General features: G+C 36.0%; 1 long non-coding RNA gene across 1 annotated transcript in view; it reads right to left on the bottom strand.

Annotated features, from left to right (window-relative positions):
* Positions 1 to 1,502: 1,502 nt before the first annotated feature.
* Positions 1,503 to 19,840, bottom strand: part of LOC112424817 (uncharacterized) — an 82,861-nt gene continuing 64,523 nt past the window's right edge. Inside the window, exon 3 of the long non-coding RNA XR_003015750.2 lies at positions 1,503 to 2,854. This is a non-coding gene — a long non-coding RNA (uncharacterized lncRNA). The remainder of the gene's footprint in view (positions 2,855 to 19,840) is intronic.

Genomic DNA, 19,840 nt, shown 5'->3' on the forward strand with positions numbered 1-19,840 from the left:
CTAATTAGATGAATATCTCTGTTTTAATATGCAAGTTTCTCTTCTTTCATTATGTTAAAAGCTGAATAACATTTGGATTTTAGTGTATCAGAATTAAAAATAAATGTTAAATAGGGATTTTAGTCAGTTTTCAAGCAGATTAGACAATGAATATTACTCATCTAGAAATGCAACAAAGTAAAATACTAGAATTAGGCTTTCTGAAAAAGGATATTTTCAGATAACAGACAGCAGTTACAGGATATACACATGAAGGGTCAAAGCAAGTGGAAATTGAGAACCAGGTACAAAAGGTATCTAAGAAAACTTTGTGATCACAACATAGAAGAATTAGTTCAAAAGTTCAACTGTGTGGCAAACACCATTACACGAGCAGAGGTTCCAAAATACAGGCCACACAAGGAACACCACTTACAAAAACCAGAGCAGAGCAGTTAAGAATATAGAGGTGAGGTAGCAAAAAAGATGCAGTTGCCTGAGGGCTGAGAGATAATCTTGCAGAAAATTTCTCTATCAATTAGCTAGTGTCTTTTTTAGGTAAATGACAAACGTAGTTTCAGAATTTCCATAAATCAGTATATGGTGCGGTTAGGTAAATCTTGAGCACAAGGACTATGTCATATGTTCTATTTAATCCCCAGGGTGTATTTAGCAAGGTGCCTATTACATAGGTAGTGCTCAATAAATGCTTGTTAAATAAGTGACACCAACCATGAACTTCTTGATGTCATAGTCTGTGTTATATGCCACTGTGCTATTCACAGCCCCAGGCACTGTGCTTGTCACAGCTCAGTGAATATTTGTTGAAGGGATGACAGTGGTGGCAGTCTTCAAATATTGTCATGAAAGATTAATTTTGCAAGGTTTTCAGGGTGTCAAGCTGCCCTAGCCTGCTCTGAAATTATTCACAAGGTTTGTAAATCCCACCCATTCTTATAGTGAGTTTTCAGTTCTTAATCTCCTATTGAAAAGCTGCTTGTCAAAAATATATTTATCTTTAACGGGCTTTTTAACACTTGGGCTTATTAGCCATGCTGTTTATCAAATAAGAAAATTAAATTTTACATTAACTCTTTTCTACCAGTAAATTTTATTTTCTAATCCACCTGTAATTGCCTTATACTTAGGATTTTTTGGATTCTAAAAGTTGTATTGATTGCAAATTATTTCTTGGATTAGAAAGTAATGCCACTCAGAGCTATATTCAACCACCTTAGACCAAAGTCCAATTTAAAGGCAGTTCTACAAAGCTGAGGTTATGAGTCTTGGGCTCAATTTTCACTTTAATCAGCTAGTTTCACACTCCACCCTTCAACTCAGGCATCTTTTTTAGCAGCTATGTATTGTTTATCATCAACGACTTAAGGTATAAAGTGTGAATGTCAGTAGTGAACATCCATTTTCAGTAAGGAAAAAAATCAAATTGAATGTCCCACTGATGTTAGAGCAACAGCTTCATTTAAATAAATGAAGTGCTGCACAATGTCTTAAAAGCACATTTATTCTGTTTGCACTGAGCTTATCAGTTTATTGATAGACCTTGGTACAATATGAAATACAGGAGGACTCAGCAGATGGGCAAAATAATTAATGAAAAATGTTTTCTTTTACATAAGTAAATAATGCTATAAATCTTCACAGTAAATTGGAAGCACTTTCTCTTTTATATGAAGAAATGAGTAAACCTTGGAAAAGTCATTTTATAAAACTGTTTTCTTTGGTGCTGTTTGTTTTACATTCCATAAAACAGTGCATTTTGCTAGCTAAAGAATTACTAACACTTCCTTATTTTTCAAAGATTCTAATATTCTCCTAAGTACATATTCAACTCACGTGTATGATTATATCCTGCCCAAAGTCTCTAATTAAGATGCTCAACATTATTCCAGTTCCATTATCCTTTAATTCTATATATCATTCTGATTCTTTTCCCTGTGTCAGGACCTATGAGCAGATCTGACAGTGAGATGGCAAAGGCAGGCTGGCTGTACTTAAGTAAGTCAGCTTGTCTATGCTGAGAGCATCCTTTGCCAACCTGCACAAGCATGGTTTGGTGAGCGTTGGACAATCGCTTGTCAGGCATTACTTTCAGTGTGCAATGAGGCAGAGATGAGCCACTTTGTAATATAAAAACAAATGATTAACTGGCAAATAAGCCCAGAAAATGAAATAAACCAAACCTGACAATACAGTGTAAGTGGATCAGGTAGGAAAGACAGCATGGCATGTCATATTATTGATTTTAATTAGCAGATAGAGTGGACTGAAAAGAAACAAAAGGAACTTTCTTCATAAACAAAAGGTTTTGCTACAATGATTGGTTAAGATTTGCTCCCATTTTGTAAGGCCAACATCTAGGGCACATAATCTATGTTGTCTTTCTTCTTTCTCTCTTTCTTCCCCCTCTAACTTTTCTTTCCCTTGTACTTTTTCAAATATAGCTAATTGGAGGATGAAGTAGTGGGCACGGTCACAGGGGGCTTCGAAGAAAAAGACTGTGCTATGTATCTGGGTGTTGTGGGTTGGTCTTATTCTGTCTCCCTGCCCCTCACAAAATTCATGTATTGATGCATTGTTCTTGAATAGTTGAGAATGTGATGGTATTTGGAGATAAGGTCTTTAAAGAAGTAATCAAGTTAAAATGAGGTTATTAGGGTGGTCCCTTTTTCAATATGACTACTGTCCTTATAAGAAGAATAAATTTGGAAACAAATACACAGAGAAGACATGAGAAGACACAGAGAGAATACGGCCATTGGCAAGCCAAAGGGAAAGTTCTGGAACAGATTCTTCCTCAAGGTCCTCAGGAACCAATCCTGCCAACATCTTGATCTTGGATTGTTAGCCTCCAGAACTGTGAGAAAATACATTTCTGTTAGTTAAGCCGCTGAGTCTGTGACACCTTTTTTATGGCAGCCCTAGCAAACTCATATACTGTTTTGGTTTTTTTTTACAGAATTATTTATCCATCGTCAGTGAAGCTCTATAGTTTTTTCAAGTGAGATTATCTCCATCTGAGAGTCAAAGTATGTGCTTCCAATGCAAAAATCACTTTACCCTCTGCTGCCTATATTGAACTGCTGAAGGCATTTTACAAGTGAGGCCTGTGTTAAATTTCTGAATATTAGTTATACCCTCATCCTGGTTGAATATCTCTTTGGAAAAAAATCTGGTCATTTAAACTTGCCAGTAACAAAAATGGAGAAGGTATCCACATAGACAACAAAATCTAAACAATTCTTCTGCCTCTAGGAAAGTAACTAAACCAGGAGTGGTTACTGTGGCAGGTTAAAGATGGTTGCAAATTCTTGACCATCCCTACCACCCAGAGATGGAGATTGCTTGTGTACTTACCAAATCCGGCTGAGCAAATAAAATATGATGCAAGTGACCTTATGCCATTTCCAGCCCAGTCTTTTGGAGGACTGGAGGCTTCCACTTCCTCCTTCTTGAACGGCAGTCACCATGTAAGAAATCCAACTCCCCTGAGACTGCCATGTGGTGGGAAGCCCACCCTAGCCTCACAGGGTGACAGAAGGGCACATGGACAAGCCTGAGTTGCCACATATGTGAGAGAAATCTTTGTGGTTCTTCCTGCCATCACAGTCATTATCCAAGGTCAGGGGAGTGACAGATTGTAGCCAACAGCACAAACTGAGGTCACACATATGGCCCTGCCTTTGTCAGTTCAGGCTACTATAATGAAAGACCTTACACTGGGTGGATTATAAAACAAACATTAATTTCTCACAATTCTGGAGACTGAGAAGTCCAAGACCAAACTGCTGACAGATTCAGGGTCCAGTGAGGGCCCACTTCTCAGTTCATACTAATTACCTCCCAAGAGCCCTGCCTCCAAATTCCATCACAATGGGAATATGATTTCAATATATAAATTTTGAAAAGACACAAACATTCAGTCCATAACAGGCCCCAAGTAAACATTTTAGTCAATCCACAACTGTATGACTCACCCCAACTGACCTCACTTGACTCTATGAGGCAGAGGTGAGCTACTCTCCATGTTTCTGACCCTCAGACTTGGGGGGGAGTACTTTGGTACGCAGAAAAAAGGTAATTGAAACAACTTAAGCTATTGAGGCTTTATAAAGATGTATTTAGAAACAATTTTTATGCCATGCATCTTGAATATAAATAGTTTTGTATCAGAGAAAAAGAAAGCATCTGTGAAACCAGATACATGTTGACAGATTAGGAGCTCTCAAGTAAGTGCGAATTTTTATTTGATTCAGTTTCACTCTTGGGGTTCTACAGTGTTAAATAGAACTTTCTATAGCATTATAGTTCTGTCACTAACTTGGGAACCTCTCCGGAGGGGAAGTTCATTATGGATCCCTTTGGTCATGACCACAGTCCTTTGGACCAGGTGGGCAGCTTGGAGATTAGCTAGCTCAATTTTTTTATTTTATCCAGCATAAAGGAAGGCTCAGAGAGTTTAAGTGACTTGCCCAATGTCATAGGACCTATAGTGGACCTGGGCAGAGCACAGAATCTGCAATACAATTTTAATGAAACTTCTAAATTATTAAAGATGATCCTTTTAGTAATTCCCATATTTTAAAAATTCTACAAAATTCAGCATTAGGATCCACCAAGATCTTCATCTTTGTCCAGCATCTTACTGCCACTATATGTGTGCATACATACACATACACATATATTTCAACATATACTTGCTCCTAGTTTAACTTTTGCTTGTACATATATAAACATACGAATTGTTCCAATAATATGAACATGTTTTCTGTGCGTAATGTATTAGTGTCATGAAGTAGGGTACAAACCTTGGAGAATTTCTGGAAAGAGTTCAATGCAATGGAGATTGGTAAGCTATTAATATAATAAAGTCCATTTGTATCAGGCATTACTGAATGGGAAAGACCTGCCCCATCAGTTTAAACCCAGTCTTCAGAGGCTGCCAGCCATGTGCAACCAGAGATGATATGTTCCACTGTGTGGCTGGAGCTCTGCCGATACTGTGATGGGAGTCAGTCGGGACCTCTGTGCAGACAGACTGAAATTACTTCCACATTACAGTGAACACAAAAGAACAAACCTTATTAAACACAGATTTAGCTCATTATTGTATAAATCTCTCACTGAAAACGAAGCTAATCCTTTGTGCCTGAATATTGAACACAGCACTGATATTACAGTGAAGATAGAGATAATACCCTCCTCTATGTCTTGGCTCACCTCTGTCATATCAGTGAGGAAAACATGTAATTGCTGTGGCTAGTGCCTATGAATAAGAGGGACCGCCCACTAGATCTGGAGTCAGATTCCTCTATCTGGTTAGCTACACCCTCTTTCCTGAAAAATCTTTCCAGACTAATCTTCACTCAAAAGGCCTTCAGTGCAAGTTAATCTGGGGTTTCAAGTTGCAAAGGTCTTGGATGGCAAACGTTATGTTTGTGTTCTTCAGTAATTATATTTGACTGAAAACACATTTGCAACTGGCTCTGCACTCAGATTAGGAACTCCCCAGGGCCAGTGTCAACACCTCAGCAAGGCCCCTCAATTCACACAGGATTGGGGAGTAGCTTAGATCTGTGCACATCTGCCTTTTTCCCAATAAATGCATTTGTTCGTGGATATAACAGAATCTTCTCTATTTTTGATGTTATGTGCTTAAATTTTTGTTAAGTACTATTTTTCCCTTTTAGAGACTTGAGCTGTCCAGTAAAACTTAGGACCTGGGTCTCTTCCCAGACAAAGTTGAAAATGGAAAAAGTATAATTCTCATAATAATTAGTAATTGCCTTCATCCCTTAAATATAAAAACAAAATTTTTGATTGATAGTTTGTATAAGTGGTGGAGAGAAAGGAAAATTAATAACAATCAAGAGATAGAGAAAGAGAACAACAACAAAAAGGAAACAAGATAGAATTAACGAATAAGGGCTAGAAAACCAAGAGGTTCTTAAACTCTAACTATGCTTGTTTTCCTGTTGTCAGCTGCTTTATTACTGCCAAACATTTTCTCCATCTGATTTTTTCCATAAAATATAATTGGTAACACAACACAATAGGACCGGACAGATGAGGCTGATTTTATTCCCTTATCTAAATTCATACTCAGTGTTCTAACAGCTGGGCTCATACAAGTTAATCAAACAAATAGTGGCTCCAAATTTTTATTTATTTATTTTTTCAGATTTGAGATGGAAGGCAGCTTGCTAGAAACCAATCATGGATATTGAAATCACATGTCAGAGTGGGCGAAAATTCCAAGTGTTTTTACTAATGTTGCCTCTTTACCTATAAACCAATATAGATATAAAAGTAAATTCTCCTTATCAGGCTATTGCCATTTTCACAGAAGAATTTTCATTTTATGTTGAATTATGTCCTCTATTTTTTGATACTTATTTAGGAAGAAGGTGACTTCAGTGAAAACTGCTGGTATTTCTACATTTTCCAGTCTCAAGGTTACTGTGCTTTTAGACAAGTGAGATCAAGTAAAGTGGGAAGAGAAAGGCCTCAGTCTGTATGTTCAGTGACACTGCACATGGAGTAGCTATACTCATTCATTCAGTTATCAGTTTCTTCCTGTTCATCTAGTTGGGGCAGATACCTGTGCCATTTTCCCATGTATATATTACCTTTCCCAACTACCTATCTTCCTCTTCTCAGCTACTGTCAGTTTATAAACATCTTATCAGTTTTGAAGGACTATTTTAAAAATAACCTTTTCATTTAATTATGAAAGACTTTTTTTAATCATCTGGATTCTTATAATACGCAATAAAAATCATTTTTAAATTTTTAAAAAAATTCTTAAATGTTGCAAATGATATACCAAAACAATTCAAATAAAATAAAAATGTCAAAAAGAATATCAAATCCAGAAGCTAAAAATCAATAAATTAAAATGTAAAAAGACATAGAAGTTCTCTCTGGAAAGTATATCATGTATCACAAAGTTTCACTTTATTTTTTCTATTGATTTTGTAAAAGTTACTGAGAAACTTGAATAATTCAATATACAACTATGCAAAAGTATGAAAAATTAGTTAACAAAAAAGGAATTTGTGTAATGAACAAAATATAAATATTACTTTACCTATGAAAAAAGACCTAACCCAAATTGACCTATTGTTTTCATTTGCCGTATTAGTCAAAATCCAAAAGTTGATAGTATCTACTCTTTCCTGCACTGTTAAGCAATATGTTGGGGTGGTTAACACCATACAGCTGAACTGTTTGTGTTCATAGTGTAGCTTCATTATTTATCAGCCACATGACTTTGGCTAAGTGATTTAGCCACTCTACTGTGTTTCAGATCCTTCTGTTTAAAATATGGAACTGGGCGTGGTGGTTCATGTCTGTAATCCCACCACTTTGGGAGGCCGAGACAGGAGGATCACCTGAGGTCAGGAGTTCAAGACCAGCCTGGGCACCATGGTGAAACCCCGTCTCTACTAAAAATACAAAGAAATTAGCCTGGTGTGATGGCACATGCCTGTAATCCTAGCTACTTGGGAAGCTGAGGCAGGAGAATCCCTTGAACCTGGTGGGCGGAGGTTGCAGTGAGCTGAGATCACACCATTGCACTCCAGCCTAGGCAACAGAATGAGACTCTGTCTCACAATAAATAAATAAATACAAATTTAAAAAATAAAAATAAAAAATAAAATAAATATGGGTAGTGATATAGTGTCTAATGCAGCATGAGGATTAAATGAGTTAATAAATGTCAAATGTCAAGTATAATAAGTTGTAAGTGTTTAGCAGTGACCACTCTGGAAAGTTAGCTAATGCTGTCCACTTTGGGGGACAAATTTTATACAGCATATGTACAAAAATATTAGCCATGTTCATAAACATTTTATATGACAACACTCCCATACCTAAGAACTAAACTTCTGAAAACTTACCACATACATTTGATAGAAAAACAAAAAAATGAGATCAGAAAAGATAGATTGCAGCTTTCTCATTGTACAATATAAATCCAGTATTAGAGCAAATAAATGAGATGAAATGTTTTGTTTAAATAAGTTGAGACTTTTATGTAATGGAAAACTATGCAGACTGAAGCTTTCAAAAAATGTGATAGAACCATTTATAAGATATGAAAAGAATCCCCAAAGTGTCATTAAGAATAGATGTATAAGACATGTGCATGATCTCTTTTGTGTAAATAGAAGGACACATATTATACATCGTGGTATGTGCCTGTTTTTATTTGGAAGAATAAACAGCAAATTAATCCTAGTTAGCTTTGCAGACAAGTACTAAGAAGGTGACAAAGATTTTCTTTTCATAATTTTATACTTTTCCTAAGTTTTTGAATTCTCCAATCAGTAAAAGTTCACACTTCAACTTAAAATCAACAGAGTTTATCTGGTAGGTGAGATTATAGTCTACTTTTATTTATCATTTTCATATTAAAATATATTTGAAGGCAAAAAGAAATCTACCTAAACAACTTAAAAATTCTAAAAATGTGTTACGTGACAATACCACATTTATTATTCTCTTTTAGAAACATTATTCAGTCTTTTCAGTTTAAATTTTTATAAACTAAGAATATTATGTAATGTTATATGCAAAAAAGCAATATATAAAGTTACATGTAGACTGATTACAACTAAATGGAATATTCATGTTAAAAAATGAACACTTGTTTAAAAATCATCTTAAGAAATATATAAATATATGAAGAAGTTATATGCAGAGTAAAAATTTATTACATTGGAGTAATAAAATATTTTTTTTATTTTTAAAAATAAGTATTTTTAAAATAATTATTGCCACACAAATATGAAAAATTGTAGTTATATGTTCATATAATTTTATTGGTATGTCTAAATTTAAGCCAATTCCTAATTAGAAAATCAATTAGTAAGAATAATGAGGCTATTTTGATAACAAAATTTGAAATCAGACATTATTTGATGACAGATAAGATCTCATATCAACCTCAGCATTTATGAAATGTATGCAAAACATTGGTGGTTTAAGCCGAACTTTGATTTAACTTTCATGGAATTGTTGTGTTTTATAAAACTGACTTTAACAATATTTAGTTTGTACTCTTCAGATGGGCTTTTGGTCAATATCACAGTCATCACAGTCAGGATATTTGCATGTTCACTTCTTCCACTGGCTCATACGCTCCTTGAAGAGAGCAGAACAGAATAAATGCAAACATGAACTTTGGAGCCATAGCCAGGTTTGTATCCTGGTTCCTTCCTTTTCTGAAAGGGGTGCGACCATGACCGGATTGTTAACCTCTCTTAGCCTCTCATGGAGGGACATTAAGCCTTTCTCACAGGATTTTCTAAATACTAAATGAAATGATATGTTAGTAGAAAAGCAATTAGTTCAAAATAAAGTACATACCCCCAAAATCTCAAAACCTTTTTCCCTTTAAATATGTTGACATTGTCCCAAAGTCTTTTTAAATTATTAAACATAGTAGGTATTTAATTCATATTCTCCACATGATAGAATTAAGGGATTCTGTAGAGCTTATATCTCTTTTATATTCAAGAAGCATAAAGTTACCTTGGATCAATGGCAAACAGTAAACTAATTTTTTAAAACAAAACACCTATTCCAAAAATTGCTTGGCAATTTGATAAGCTGGCTGAAGAAGAGATGGATTGGATGAGAAAAAAGGAAACTTTCTGCAAATTTGAAGAGAAATCCAGATGCTCTAGCCAGTGAAACTGTTGTCAATGATTTTGCCATTCATACTCCACCCCTTTAATGCATACCATAAAATGACAAAATGGTGAATGTTGTTTTCTTGAAAGTAATTAACTGTAAGTCCTGCATTGATGTTTATATTAGATTCCCCAGACGCTAACAGAGGTAATACTGGAGTGGGGAAGGTAAAGAATGTGTAGACATGCTAAGCGTCAGTAGTGATAGCCACATTTTCAGTAATGATCGTCTCAGTTCCTGCATTCACTGAAGCCAAAGCAAAGGAGTATGTGGGATGGAAATCACTGGACACAGTCGAAGTCTCTTTATTGATTGTTTTCTCAAAAGAGTCTCAGCTTTTGGTAATTTTTATAACAATAAAGGAAGTTAAAGAGTGTTAATGAACACAACCAAAAATGCAGTTCATTGCATTGTCTTAAGCACAGAAACTAGAGCCTAGAGACTTCACTAAATAGATTTTCTCAACTAAAAACACCGCATGCATAGATATTTTTTAAATAAAGATTAGTATCCTTCCTTCCTTCCTTCCTTTTTCTTTCTTTGTTTCTCTTCTTTCTTTCTTTTTAAGAAAGGTTTCTCAGAGCATGGGTGTAGACTTTTATTGTGTTTAATCTCCATATTCAGAACTAATATGCTTGTATTGCTATTTTGGATTTACATCTATACTCTGTCACCCATGCTGGAGTGGCACAATCATAACTCACTGCAGTCTTGAATTTCTGGGCTCAACTGACCCTCCTGCTTCAGCCTCTGGAGTAGCTGGCACTATAGGTGCACACTGTCACACCCAGCTAATTTTTTTTAATTTTTGTAGAGACAGGGTCTCACTTTGTTGCCCAGGCTTAATTTCTATTTTCCAAGCCAAAAAACAAATTTTTATTCTCACTGAAATATCAACTTAAATGTTCTGAAATTATAATTCTGAGTGATTATCTTTCATTAAAATATACAAAATGTGAGACTAAGAAGCAGGAGGCCAAATTGCTGTATTAAAGATTACTCTCTTAATGTTTTTATGATTGAATGTTTAGGCATAGAAGCTGTCTCTTAACTTATCAAAATAGATATTATAGTGATCATTCTGTTTGGAGCTTCATTTACTCTCTTCTCTAGTAGATTGCTATGCATAAATTATTTTATCATTAAATTGTAGAATTTAAATGTTTGAAGGTAACCTGAAGATCATCTATTAAAGGACTCAATTTCAGATGGAAGAAACTGAGCTCCAAAGTAGGTAACGTTTTAGAACTGTCGGTGGTGTGGCAGGACAATCACCAGGATCACCTCTCTCTTACTTTTATATTATATCTTTCCTCAATGCATTATTTTATTTAATTCTTTGAGACAGTCCTTTCAACTCTTTAAAAAGCCCGACTATAGGCCAGGCATGGTAGCTCACGCCTATAATCCCAGCACTTTGGGAAGCCGAGGCAGGTGGATCATCTGAGGTCAGGAGTTCGAGATCAGCCTGGCCAGCATGGCAAAACCCTGTCTTTACTAAAAATACAAAAATTAGTCAGGCATGGTGGCACATGCCTGTAGTCCCATCTACTCAGGAGGCTGAAGTGGGAGGATCGCTTGAACCCAAGAGATGGAGGTTGCAGTGAGCTGAGATCACACCACTGCACTCCAGTCTGGGTGATAGAGCAAGACTCCATTAAAAAAAAAAAAAAAAAAAAAAAAAAAAAAAAACCTGATTATAGTTTAGAAAACAGGTTTTATGTGATTCCAACAGAAAGCCCTCTATGGCTATGGATGCTGAGTAAATTAAAGCCTGCCATTAACTTTTCCCTTGTTGAAGTTTGAGAACATAAGGCGACATTTTTGATGAGAGAAGCTCGGTTTGGATCAACCTCACTACATGTAGATGTCTAAGCTAGCCTCCACCTGCAGGCTTAGAAGAATTCCTTCATAAATTTGGACAGAGCCACACTGTTAGCTAGCTTTCACCTCAGGTCATCAAATACATGTTTTAGGCAGAAAACTCTTAAGGAGGTTTTTTAAAAAGAGGAATTTTTAGTCAATATTTTGGGATTTGTTTTCACAGCATTGAGAGTTAGAAAGATACTATGCAGCCATAAAAAAGGATGAGTTCGTGTCCTTTGTAGGGACATGGATGCAGCTGGAAACCGTCATTCTCAGCAAACTATTGCAAGAACAGAAAACCAAACACTGCATATTCTCACTCATAGGTGGGAATTGAATAATGAGATCACTTGGACCCAGGAAGGGGAACATCACACATCGGGTCCCATTGTGGGGTGGTGGAAGTGGGGAGGGATAGCATTAGGAGATATACCTAATGTAAATGAGGCATTAACGAGTGCAGCACACCAACATGGCACATGTATACATATGTAACAAACCTGCACGTTGTGCACATGTACCCTAGAACTTAAAGTATAATAATAATAATAATAATAATAATAATGATAAAAGAAAGAATCAAGGAAAATCTTTCTATCTTTTCAGGCTGTTGAAAAAAAATTAGAGAGTGAATTATTGCTTCTTACCTCCCGAATGTCGCTAACCCTTCAGGTTGCTCCATTTATATCACCACGTGATCTCATGGATGAGTCAGACTTGGGCTGTAAGCAAAAATTGAAAAAGACAAAACAGTCAAAAAAGCACTGCCTAGCCAAATTACAACAGTAAGTATTTCTCAATGTAAGTATCAAATAGAAAAGAAAAACTACAAAAAAAAAAGGTCACAGGGATATAGAATACCAATATTCTGACTGAAGAAAATTTGGATGTAAGCCTGATTGCATTCACACAATATAAATACATCTTTGGAGATTTAAACTTTGGAAAACAAATTTTTAACAAAATACATTTAACACTGTTAAACCAGGCCATCCATATAGCTATTAAAATTTAATTAATGCAAGAGAAGCTTTAAAGTAATAACAAATATTTAAATATATTTCTCTAGAATTCTTTGATGCAATTTCTACACTAATAGCTCCCTCTTATACAGTACAAAACAAAATTGTTCTCTAAAAAAAGTCATTAGGTAGCCTAATTTGTCTCAGAGACACTTGTGGTATTGAGAGTTCATTGTTGACTTTTTCTTAGAAATTTCTTTTTAAACTAGGGTTAGGGTATTATAGAGTATTAAGAAAAATGTACTCATAACGTAAGACTATGTGCTCGGTATTCCTAAGACACAAGTAGTAGGTAGGCACTGTCCAAATGTTTAGGATTCTAGATGTTGCCCCTTGCTTTCATTAGATTACAGTCTAGCAGGAAGCCTGACATGTAAATAATGAATTCAGTGAAGTCTCATGTCAGAAGTATGCCCAATGGACAATTATGTCTAAAATTAGAGAACAGTTGAATATATCTGTCTTTTAACTTCTCTCAGTTCAATTTTCCTCAACTATAAAATAAGATTAGATTCCATCAATGCTTGACTCTAACCTCAACTCTAGTATCTGCTAGTTTTATGAGTAAGTATTTCCAGTTTTACATAAAATTAGTCCAAATAAAATATAGCTCTTTATACATTAGACATGTCCCTGTGCGGACCAATTTTTCATCAGAATAGTTCAGAAACCTAATATTGTCTTCTTGAAAGGGAATGCTTCCTCCATCTATGACTATATAACTTTATTTATTACATATCAGGGCTAATACAGACAAGGTCACAGGTATGCTCTCCACCTTTAAGCCAGTCAGTTTCATTTGGTTCACAATTATAAACCTTTTGTTATCAGCCAACTGACTTACATATGCATGCCCATAGTGTTATAAAAATGACCTTTCAGGGAAATGAAGATGGATTAATGTCACTCTCTTCCCATTTTCAGCAAAAGCACTGTAAGTCATGTCTCTACTTCCAGACAAGTGGAAAGTTCTCCCTGTTGTTGATGTTTTTGTTTGTTCTATTATACATGAAAATGGTACAGAAGAAAAAACTTTGGTGTACATAATTGCCATGATTCTGTTTAGTCTAGAAATTATTTGAGAAACAAGTCATTATGTTAGTCAGTGGAATTCTGTTTCTCCTATGAGTGTACTTTAGAGCAGGCAAATATGCTCTCTAAAATTGATAAGTCCAAAATAGCAATATAAGCATATTACTTCAGAATATGGTGGTTAAACATCATAAAAATCTAGACAGTTGAAATTTGTTTAATCTGTGGGGAGTAACTGGGGCTAAATTAAGGTAGAACAATGAAGTTTTGCATTTAAATATGAGACTTCAGTATTATTTTAATTGTGTGTTATAATGTAATACAAATTACATTATGACATTGTATGTGCAAATCCACATACACTATCAAGTAAAGAAGTAGAATTTGACCAATAAAGATAGAAAATAAGAAAATACTTGGTCTTGCATAAAAATAACAGAGGTTAATCCTTCCTAAATTAGAAAAAAAAAGGGGGGTGCTGTGTGAGGGAATTTAACCTAAACCCCAATAGAAATTGTTTAAAGGCAGGCACTTAAAATATAAATAAGCAGATGAGAATAGCCCACTGTAAACCACCTTGAGCTATATGAAGGGGAGAAAAACACTTTTATTGATTGTAATGTAATAGGCTATCTCATAATACTGAGAATAATATCAAATCAAGTTTAAGGGACTAAATGATGAGGGAACTCCTAGAAATCTCCACAGTAGAAATTTGTGGATCTTCATTTTACAACAAGCTTGTCTATCCCATGTCCCTTGGCCGGCACGTGGCCCAGGATGGCTTTAAATGCGGACCATCACGCATTACTAAACTTTCTTCTAACATTATGAGATTTTTTTGTGTATGACTTTCTTTTTTTTAGCTTATCAGCTATCATTAATGTTCATGTATTTTATGTGTGGCCCAACACAATTCTTCTTCCAATGTGTCCTAGGGAAGCCAAAAGATTGGACACTGCTGCTCTGCAGCCTTGCCTTTACTTTGGTTTAGGTACAAACAAGAGTTGTTGTGAAAGACAACCAGAGAGAGAATGAGAGAACACAGAATGAACAATGGCCCAAACTTTTATTCAAACCTGCTTAGGACCCAGATTGAAGCAAAGCAATTCAAAAAGATAGACTGAAAAAAATGAGAAAATTTTTAATGCTATCTAATATTAGATAATATCAACAAATAATTTCTTATTTATTTATTTGTTTATTTTTTATTATACTTTAAGTTCTAGGGTACATGTGCACAACATGCAAGTTTGTTACATATGCATACATGTGCCACGCTGGTGTGCTGCACCCATTAACTAGTCATTTACATTAGGTATATCTCCTAATGCTATCCCTCTCCCTACCCCCACCCCACAACAGGGACTAAATGTCCAGTGTGTGATGTTCCCCTTCCTGTGTCCAAGTGTTCTCATTGTTCAATTCCCACCTATGAGTGAGAACATGTAGTGTTTGGTTTTCTGTTCTTTCAATAGTTTGCTGAGAATGATGGTTTCCAGCTGCATCCATGTCCCTAAAAAGGACATGAACTCATCCTTTTTAATGACTGCATAGTATTCCATGGTGTATATGTTTCACATTTTCTTAATCCAGTCTGTCACTGATGGACATTTGGGTTGGTTCCAAGTAGTTGCTATTGTGAATAGTGCTGCAATAAACATATGTGTGCATGTCTTTATAGCAGCATGATTTACAATCCTTTGGGTAAATATCCAGTAATGGGATGGCTGGGTCCAATGGTATTTCTAGTTCTAGATCCTTGAGGGATTGCCACACTATCTTCCACAATGGTTGAACTAGTTTATAGTACCACCAACAGTAAAAAAGTGTTCCTATTTCTCCACATCCTATCCAGCACCTGTTGTTTCCTGACTTTTTAATGATCGCCATTCTAACAGGTGTGAGATTGTATCTCATTGAGGTTTTGATTTGCATTTCCCTGATGGCTAGTGATGATGAGCATTTTTTCATGTGTCTGTTGGCTGCATAAATGTCTTCTTTTGAGAAGTGTCTGTTCATATCCTTTGCCCACTTTTTGATGGGGTTGTTTTTTTTCTTGTAAATTTGTTTGAGTTCTTTGTAGGTTCTGGATAATAGCCCTTTGTCAGATGAGTAGATTGCAAAAATTTTCTCCCCTTCTGCGGGTTGTCTATTCACTCTCACAGTAGTTTCTTTTGCTGTGCAGAAGCTCTTTAGTTTAATGAGATCCCATTTGTCAATTTTGGCTTTTGTTGCCATTGCTTTTGCTGTTTTAGACATGAAGTCCTTGCCCATGCCTATGTCTTGAATGGTATTGCCTAGGTTTTCTTCTAGGGTTTTTATGGTTTTAGGTCTAACATTTAAGTCTCTAATCCATCTCGAATTAATTTTTGCATAAGATGTAAGGAAGGGATCCAGTTTCAGCTTTCTACTTATGGCTAGCCAGTTTTCCCAGCACTGTTTATTAAATAGGGAATCCTTTCCTCATTTCTTGTTTTTCTCAGGTTTGTCAAAGATCAGATGGTTGTAGATGTGTGGTATTATTTCTGAGGGTTCTGTTCTGTTCCATTGGTCCATATCTCTGTTTTGGTACCAGTACCATGCTGTTTTGGTTACTGTAACCTTGCAGTATAGTTTGAAGTCAGGTAGCATGATGCCTCCAGCTTTGTTCTTTTGACTTAGGACTGTCTTGGCAATGAGGACTATTTTATGATTCCATATGAACTTTAAAGTAGTTTTTTCCAATTCTGTGAAGAAAGTCATTGTTAGCTTAATGGGGATGGCATTGCATCTATAAATTACCTTGGGCAGTATGGCCATTTTCATGATATTGATTCTTCCTATCCGTGAGTATGGAATGTTCTTCCATTTGTTTGTGTCCTCTTTTATTTCATTGAGCAGTGGTTTGTAGTTCTCCTTGAAGAGGTCCTTCACATCCCTTGTAAGTTGGATTCCTAGGTACTTTATTCTCTTTGAAGTAATTGTGAATGGTAGTTCACTCATGATTTGGCCCTCTGTTTGTCTGTTACTGGTGTATAAGAATGCTAGTGACTTTTGCACATTGATTTTGTATCCTGAGACTTTGCTGAAGTTGCTTATCAGCTTAAGGAGATTTGGGGCTGAGACGATGTGGTTTTCTAAATATACAATCATGTCATCTGCAAACAGGGATAATTTGACTTTCTCTTTTCCTGATTCAATACCCTTTATATCTTTCTCCTGCCTGATTGCCCTGGCCAGAACTTCCAACGCTATGTTGAATAAGAGTGGTGAGAGAGGGCATCCTCTCTGTCTTGTGCCAGTTTTCAAGGGGAATACTTCCAACTTTTGCCCATTCAGTATGATATTGACTGTGGGTTTGTCATAAATAGCTCTTATTATTTTGAGATATATTCCCTCAATATTGAATTTATTGAGAGTTTTTATCATGAAGGGCTGTTGAATTTTGTCAAAGACCTTTTCTGCATCGATTGAGATAATCATGTGGTTTTTGTCTTTGGTTCTGTTTATATGCTGGATTACATTGATTGATTTGTGTATGTTGAACCAGCCTTGCATCCCAGGGATGAAGTCCACTTGATCATAGTGGATAAGCTTTTTGATGTGCTGCTGGATTCGGTTTGCCAGTATTTTATTGAGGATTTTTGCATCGATATTCATCAGGGATATTGGTCTAAAATTCTCTTTTTTTGTTGTGTCTCTGCCAGGCTTTGGTATCAGGATGATGATGACTTCATAAAATGAGTTAGGGAGGATTCCCTCTTTTTCTATTGATTGGAATAATTTCAGAAGGAATGGTACCATCTCCTGTTTGTACCTCTGGTAGAATTTGGCTGTGAATCCATCTGGTCCTGGACTTTTTTTGGTTGGTAGGCTATTAATTATTGCCTCAATTTCAGAGCCTGCTATTGGTCTATTCAGGGATTCAACTTCTTCCTGGTTTAGTCTTGGGAGAGTGTAAGTGTCCAGGAAATTATCCATTTCTTGTAGATTTTCTAGTTTATTTGCTTAGAGGTGTTTATAGTATTCTCTGTTGGTAGTTTGCATTTCTGTGGGGTCAGTGGTGATATCCCCTTTATCAATTTTTATTGTGTCTATTTGATTCTTCTCTCTTTTCTTATTAGTCTTGTTAGCGGTCTATCAATTTTGTTGATCTTTTCAAAAAACCAGTTCCTGGATTCATTGATTTTTTTGAATGGTTTTTGTGTCTCTATCTCCTTCAGTTCTGCTCTGATCTTAGTTATTTATTGCCTTCTGCTAGCTTTTGAATGTGTTTGCTCTTGCTTCTCTAGTTCTTTTAATTGTGATATTAGGGTGTCAAGTTTAGATCTTTCCTGCTTTCTCTTGTGGGCATTTAGTGCTATAAATTTCCCTCTATACACTGCTTTAAATGTGTCCCAAAGATTCTGGTATGTTGTATCTTTTTTCTCATTGGTTTCAAAGAACATCCTTGTTTCTGCCTTTGTTTCGTTATGTACCCAGGAGTCTTTCAGGAGCAGGTTGTTCAGTTTCCATGTAGTTGAGGCGGTTGAGTTTCTTAATCCTGAGTTCTAGTTTGATTGCACTGTGGTCTGAGAGACAATTTGTTGTGATTTCTTTTCTTTTACATTTGCTGAGGAGTGCTTTACTTCCAACTATGTGGTCAATTTTGGAATAAGTGCGTTGTGGTGCTGAGAAGAATGCATATTCCGTTGATTTGGGGTGGAGAGTTCTGTAGATGTCTATTAGGTCTGCTTGGTGCAGCAATGAGTTCAATTCCTGGATATCCTTGTTAACTTTCTGTCTCATTGATCTGTCTAATGTTGACAGTGGGGTGTTGAAGTCTCCCATTATTATTGTGTGGGAGACTAAGTCTCTTTGTAAGTCTCTAAGGATTTGCTTTATGAATCTAGGTGCTCCTGTATTGGGTGCATATATATTTAGGATAGTTAGCTCTTCTTGTTGAATTGACCCCTTTACCATAATGTAGTGGCCTTCTTTGTCTCTTGTGATCTTTGTTGGTTTAAAGTCTGTTTTATCAGAGACTAGAATTTTAACCCCTGCCTTTTTTTGTTTTCCATTTGCTTGGTGGATCTTCCTCCATCCCTTTATTTTGAGCTTATGTGAGTCTCTGCACTGATGGGTCCCCTGGATACAGCAAATTGATGGGTCTTGACTCTTTATCCAATTTGCCAGCCTGTGTCTTTTAATTGGAGCATTTAGACCATTTACATTTAAGGTTAATATTGTTATGGGTGAACTTGATCCTGCCATGATGATGTTAACTGGTTATTTTGCTCATTTGTTGATGCGGTTTCTTCCTAGCATCGATGGTCTTTACATTTTGTCATGTTTTTGTAGTGACTGGTACCAGTTGTTCCATGTTTAGTGCTTCCTTCAGGATCTCTTGTAGGGCAGGCCTGGTTGTGACAAAATTTCTCAGCATTTCCTTGTCTGTAAAGGATTTTATTTCTCCTTCACTTATGAAACTTAGTTTGGCTGGATATGAAATTCTGGGTTGAAAATTCTTTTCTTTAAGAATGTTGAATATTGGCCCCTACTCTCTTCTGGCTTGGAGAGTTTCTGCCGAGAGATCTGCTGTTAGTCTGATGGGCTTCCCTTTGTGGGTAACCCGACCTTTCTCTCTGGCTGCCCTTAACATTTTTTCCTTCATTTCAACTTTGGTGAATCTGACAATTATGTGTCTTGGAGTTGCTCTTCTCGAGGAGTATCTTTGTGGCATTCTCTGTATTTCCTGAAGTTGAATGTTGGCCTGCCTTGCTAGGTTGTGGAAGTTCTCCTGGATAATATCCTGCAGAGTGTTTTCCACCTTGGTTCCATTCTCCCCGTCACTTTCAGGTACACCAATCAGACGTAGATTTGGTCTTTTCACCTAGTCCTATATTTCTTGGAGGCTTTATTCATTTATTTTTACTCTTTTTTCTCTAAACTTATCTTCTTGCTTCATTTCATTCATTTAATCTTCAATCACTGATACCCTTTCTTTCAGTTGATTGAGTCGGTTACTGAAGCTTGTGCATTTGTCACATGGTTCTCGTGCCATGGTTTTCATCTCTATCAGGTCGCTTAAGGACTTCTCTGCATTGGTTATTCTAGTTAGTCATTCATCAAATCTTTTTTCAAGGTTTTTACTTTCTTTGCACTCTGTTCGTAATTCCTCCTTTAGTTCAGAGAAGTTTGATTGTCTGAAGTCTTCTCTCAACTCGTCAAAGTCTGTCTCTGTCCAGTTTTGTTCCATT

Source organism: Macaca nemestrina, chromosome 6 (genome assembly GCF_043159975.1).
Source record: "Macaca nemestrina isolate mMacNem1 chromosome 6, mMacNem.hap1, whole genome shotgun sequence".
Classification (NCBI taxonomy): Eukaryota; Metazoa; Chordata; class Mammalia; order Primates; family Cercopithecidae; genus Macaca; species Macaca nemestrina.